Below are 6312 nucleotides of genomic sequence, written 5' to 3' on the forward strand. Positions count from 1 at the left end.
AAAGGCCAGTTTTGCTTTTTTTTTTTGTGGCTGTGTAGGTCTTTTTGTTGTTGTTGTTGTTGTGTTTTTTTGGTTTTTTTTTGTTTGTTTGTTTGTTTTTTTTTGTAACATATCTAGCTTAAATGGTAAATAATAAGTGATAATAACAACCAGCTGGTTCCCATAGAATAGAAAGTGGCTGAAAGAGCAGCTGCCATTCTGCTTTCTCTCATTCCCCTTGTCAGAGCTTCATAGTGTCTGTTTAATGTGGTATATTAACAGCCCTATCATGAGTGGAAATATTACACCCCAAATCCTCATGAGGAGCTCTAGTGAGCCAAGATTTGATTTCTGTGGATGTGGTTTTCCAGCGGAGCTGCCTCAGAACCACAGAAAATGTTCTGTCAGAAATTCAGGGGGACATGCTATCCTGCACAGTAAGAAACAGGGCCAGGCTTTGCAGGATAATCTTCTGGAAGATGAAAGAAATGGAAATGCCCTGTTTCTTTTACTTGCATTGCATTTGGGGATTAATTTCCCAATAAAATGCCACCATCTTCTTAGATGTGCAGGATCTAGGCACTCGATTTCCACTGGCTTTCCTGGTAAGTGTTGAAATCCTGTGCATTGCTGAAAATATAGGGGTTCCCAATAATTTTGGTAGAGGCTTGTTCCTGCCCAACTGACATTGGTGGAGGTTTATTACTATCTGAGATTAGCTTTTAAAGTAGTAGCTATAATTTCGCAGGTAACAGATTCATGTGATTCATCCCATACTCTTCTTAAAATGCTGCATGTTTTTTTTTGTTGTTTGTTTGTTTTTTTGTTTGTTTGTTTGTTTTTTGTTTGTTTTGTTTTGTTTTGTTTTTCCCAAAGAGTTTTATGACTTCTTCAAGAAAATTGTCACTATACTCATCACCCCTGCAGGCCTCCAAGGCCTCGGGTCCTCTGGGAGGAATGTGACCCAAGAAGGCCCAAGCTGTCGGTGGTGGTGTGAGAAGTGAGCAACCAGGTGCAGAGCAGTTAAACATCCCTTATGGCATCACAGGAGCAGGAATGTGGCCTTGTTTCAGGATTGGCTCTGCAATGTAACGGGATGGAGAACCAAAGACCAGAAAGAGCTGCAGCATGGAGGATTAGGATGCTCCCCAAGGCTTCCACGCAGAAGAGAGCCAAGAGCCTTCTGTACTTAACAGTAATAACTTACTTATACTTACATCCCCAGAGTGTTGTGAGGCTTAATTAGGTAATGTTTGCAAAGTGCTATGCAGATGCAAAGAGCAATATAAGCACTAAGTATTATTAACTGGTAGAAGATTTCCATGCAAGAGGTCTCTACAGTCTGTTGGAGCTAAATGATTCAGCAGGTTCCCCAAAATTACGGGGCAGAGCAGAGAACTCTCCCTCAGAAACACGAGTCCACTTTCACAGCCTGCCTTTCGCACCCCAGGGCCCGGGATCCCAAATTGCCTCTGTTACCCTGGCCTTCTCAGCACCACATCCTGAGGGAAGGCAGGAGGAGGAGTTCACTGAGACCCTCAGCAAGACAAGGACAAGGCCAAAGCGGCCTGAACTGAGCATTGTTGGCTCTCTGCCAGGATAAGGACAGGTTTCTGTTCTGTGACATGGTCGCAGATTGAATTATACCCCAGTACCTCTCCCAGGTTTCTTTTTCCCAGTCAGATAAATGGGAGACCTGCCTCCAAGCGGGCATGTAGCCCAGTTTCCCTGGGCCCCCAGTGCTGTCCTCCCGGGTACTGTGCAGGTGAATGTTTGTGCTATTGCAAAAAACAGAGGCTATGTGAAGGGAGGGATCCTGCACAGCTGTGTGACTGTAGCACGATCACAGCCCCCAGAGGGGGTGTCCAAGGGAAAGCTTTAAGAAAGGATAATTTTTTTAAATTCTGGTAGTTGAAGTGAAGGTTGAATGAGAGTCAAAAATAAATATCAGACTCTTCTGAAATTCACCCATGCCTAAATGACAGCTTAACTGTCAGCCTGCCTTCCCTCTCTGTGAATGTAAGTGCCTGAAGTATGGAGAAAAGGAGCCTACTTGCCCCACTGAGTCCCAGCGGGTCTCCTGGCTGCTGTAGCACCCAGCTGAGCTATCTCAGTGGAGAGCTGGCAGGGGACAGAGCCTGGGAAGCTCCACAGGGGACAGAGGTGGTGGGGAAATGCTGATTTTTTTCCAAGCTTGGCTGCTTGGCGTATATCTTGCCAAGTGGAAAAGCTGCTATGATTTTCTATCCCACATTTTCTGGACAACTGTAATTGGCAAAACTGAGCAATAAATTCTTGCGTGACTTACGGCATGATTGCTATACTTTTATACTTGTACATAAGCTGGACGCTATGCACACAATTGACAAGCTGGAAATCTTCAGTTGACACACAAAAAACAAACAAAACAACAAAAATATCTCATATATGGTTCTCCAGACATGATAGGGACTAGAAGTCATGTGATGTATTGATGTTTAGTTCTATTGATGTTTAATTTTCCATTCAATTTCCAGCATGAGAATTGCTTGAACAGTAGCTGGTTACAAATGTGTTTTTTACAATTTTTATTATTCCTGCCTTTTTGTTCTTTTTCTTTTATACTACCTTTCCAGATGGATTATCCAGTTGGCCATGTACAATAATATCTCATGTCTTTACACCAGAAGGAAAGTAGATTTTTTGGCATCTGAAAAATACAGTGATATAAAAATACTACATCCAAATTCTTTAGATTTCTTTTCCCATCTTGGAGTCATCATGAATGAGGTGTATATCAGTCAGTGTTGCTGTACTGGTGCAGCTCACCGCAGAGATTATGCTTGGCCATACACAAAGGCTGCTGGTGCCAGCTTGTGCCACAGATACCCTGGCAGCCCCGGGAGGACTCTGGACTTTCACCTCCCTCTGCCCCTTGGTGGCTGTGGGCAGTGGTTTGCTTCCTGCTCATCATGAGTGTCCCCTCAAGGCTCCAGCCAGAAGAGGGGTTACCCTCAGGTGCCTGGGAAGAGGACGTGCTACAAAACAGAGCAATTGAGCTTTGCCTCCACCAAGAGAGCAACATATACATGTATATATATATGTGTGTGTGTGTGTGTATATATACGTATATATATATATATATATATATACACACACCAGCACTCCTTACCCTGCTTCTCTCTAGACATGTATGGCACCAGCACATAGCCTGCCTGCTAAGGCAAGCCCCTCGACACTGCACGTGGGTAAGCATGTAAAGTGACCTCATCCTACCACTGCTATGTTGATGCAACACTGTGCTCAGTATTGAGCATCCAACTCCACTGAGTGTCCACAAATTATAAATAGAATAAAGACAGACCTTAAAAGGCTTTCCTAAATCTATGTTATCTAATTCAAAGTCTATAATACTCATATACATATAGAAAATACCATACTTCTAAGAATTTGATATTAAAAATCTGCTTGCAAGTGTTTGAATAATTGGCCAGAAACAGAAGAAACAATGCAATAACACAAAACAGAATCAAAATTTAAAAGGAATTTCAGCCATTAGAGAATTGCAAAGTGGATATGTGATTTTTCAAGCTTTTCTTTGCCATAATACACACCAAAAAAGGGGGGGAGGGGAGAGGGGGAGTGAGCTACCGCTCCCAACAGAATATTTTTTCCTGCCAGCACATCTTAACAGAGGGATGTTCTCTCCTTCCCACAGAATCTGCATTAGCAGTGAAGGCAAAGCTGCTTAATACAGACCCTGAAAACGGCATGTGTAAGATATCTTACCAGGTGGATTTTCATTTTTTCAAATAGCTGTACACAATTCCTTTGAAAGCCTATTTGTTTTAATAGGTCGCCACAAGCTAAACAGCTGCCACATTTCCTGTCAAACACAATGTTGGCTCTTTGTGGTTTTCTCCATTCCATCTCACTATAGATCAAGTTATGAAGACTCATCTTGTAACCAAAATAAACACAACCAACACGCACACGTTTTCCATGATACTCTAAGATCATCTGTTATTAACAAGGCTTTTGGTAACAAGCCCTTTTATGATGCATTTATTCAATGTTCGTCCTTCCTAAAGAGTGGTGAATAGTTAATTTGTTTTCTATGCCATACTTTGTGTAGCTAAATAATTAATCACATTGATATTCTATCAATATATCTTTCTTTAATGGTTAAACATGTGTTAATAATTCAAATATCTATGGGTGACCTCTTTGCACTCCAGTGATTTTCAAAAACCCCAGCGCTCTTTGAAGGCAGTCTATCATTATCATGTACAGCACAAGTTAAAAGCCTTTTGTTCTTTTCTTTTTCTCTCCTCTTCCACTGGTATGCCCCTTTCTAGGCGAGGTCCTGTGGGCCAGCAGCAACCTGGGGTTAGTTTTAAGTGGAAAAGCAAAGTTCAAGGGTTTTGAGCTGCTGATGCAGTTACGATACTTAAACATGGAACAACCAGCTGGGCAGGCAGACACGTGCTGCACTGCATAAACCTCTTTATACTCATCTGGTGAAGCTTTTCAGTTGTGATTAAATTCATCAACTGAGTCTGAAAACCTCAGAACTGGATTCTTGCCCAATTCACGGGTTATGCAATTATGAGTTATTAGAGTCCAGCAGACTAATGATGTTGCCAAGCCCCAAAAGAAGCTGACTGCTCTAAAATACTGTGGGTTAAAAATGCAATTATACAGCCTCTTCTATAAGACTTTTGCACATACTTCCTGCAATAACAGCAACATTTTCAGGCAAACTAGTGACCCCTGCATAATAGAGCTCAGACATTGCAAATATGGAGCCTTTCTCTTACACCCTGTGAGGAATCAATGGATACACTTTTCCATAGATTCACCGGAGAGTGGGTATTTTACTGTCCAGTTTTCTGCTTTTCACAGGTGAAGAATAGGGCTAACTTTGGAAAACCTACAGTAGAAGATTACAGCAGAGACCATAAATTGCAATAGATAATCCCGCATTCACGCCCAATGCTTTAATATAAAAACACACTTCCTCCTTAAAGTTAAAATGATGTATGATGAGAATTGTTTATCATCCAATGACTCCTCGCGTGTACTGTTGCAGTGGTTTCTCCCAAAGGATAGGCCACAAATCTTGTTGATTTAATGTTGCTGATTCACACATTTTGGAAAGAGAAGCTGGTTTCTTAGGGAAAGGCTTAGGGATGAATTCTGGGAATTCTGGAAGTGTGATCTTGGCCAGCAGAGCTGGAGAACAGTGTTGCCATCTTTTTTTCTTGTCTACTCCTGTGCAAAGCAACAGCAGTGACTGGCTTAGCATGGAAACAGGCTGCAGAGTGGCAGCTGGAGCCAACTTAGTTCTGCTGTGCAGGGAATCAAAGTAAGGAAACAAATGTATAGAGAGGTAGGTGGAAAGTATGTTTTTAGCTAACACCTCACTATCTCATAATCAGTCCTATTGGACATATCTTAGGAACACAGTTTTCTTTCTCTGGAAATACCTCTTACTAAAAGCAAGAGGAGTAGAATAATCTACAAGGTGACATAAGAACCTTTTTAAAATTCCTTAGATTTTTACATCTGTTTGGACAAAAATGATTACAGCCATTTGTACAGGGCCTATACCATTTTATAACATTTATTGTACTATATTTACTGAACATAGAAACTATATGCTGAAATACTCTGCCATATCTCCAATTTCTGTAAAGTGCTGAGAACTTAAGGCTGTTATTCAGAGACCAGTTCACGAAAATAAGCATGTTCAGGAAAGCTATAAAAGCAACAACTTACCCTGGCGCTTCAGTGACCTTGTCTTACTAAGTGTTTTTCCAAAATACATCTGGAGATTAAGGTATGTTTGAATACCAAGGCTCCTGCTGATAGGGTAACCCACAGAGAGTGAATCCACAAAGATTTGCCACATGGGGTCCCCTCTGAAGGGACTTTGGTGAGTACCAGTAGATTTTACTTGTTAGCACAAACTCTGTGCAAACCAAGAAGAGGTTTTGAAATAACAGGTCAGAGTCAGGCTGAGATGTGTTTGACAGAAAGCCAGACTCACCACAACAAAAATTCAGGATGAACAAAGGCACACAAACTCCATGTGTTTTTCTTCTGTTTTCTTAAGGCAGCCCACACCTGCTAACCCAAGACAATGACCATGCTCCCAGCTGTCAGTCAGCTCATCACTTCTCCGAAACAGAAATCTTCCCAGGAATTCCAGGGCTTTGTTTTTTCTGAAATAACTGTGTCAGAGTCAAGGGGAGACCTTTACCAACAGCGTATCATGGGCAAAGCTTTGAACAACACACACTATACCACGTGGTCAGATACTTTGTGGAAACTCTCCTGGTTTACAATATC

General features: G+C 41.7%; 1 long non-coding RNA gene across 1 annotated transcript; it reads left to right on the forward strand.

The window, feature by feature from the left end:
- Positions 1-216: 216 nt before the first annotated feature.
- Positions 217-1752, forward strand: LOC110353032 (uncharacterized). Its single transcript, XR_002402958.4, has 2 exons — positions 217-584; positions 856-1752. It is a non-coding gene; the product is annotated as an uncharacterized lncRNA (long non-coding RNA).
- The last annotated feature ends 4560 nt before the right edge of the window (positions 1753-6312 follow it).

Source organism: Anas platyrhynchos, chromosome Z (genome assembly GCF_047663525.1).
Source record: "Anas platyrhynchos isolate ZD024472 breed Pekin duck chromosome Z, IASCAAS_PekinDuck_T2T, whole genome shotgun sequence".
NCBI lineage: Eukaryota > Metazoa > Chordata > Aves > Anseriformes > Anatidae > Anas > Anas platyrhynchos.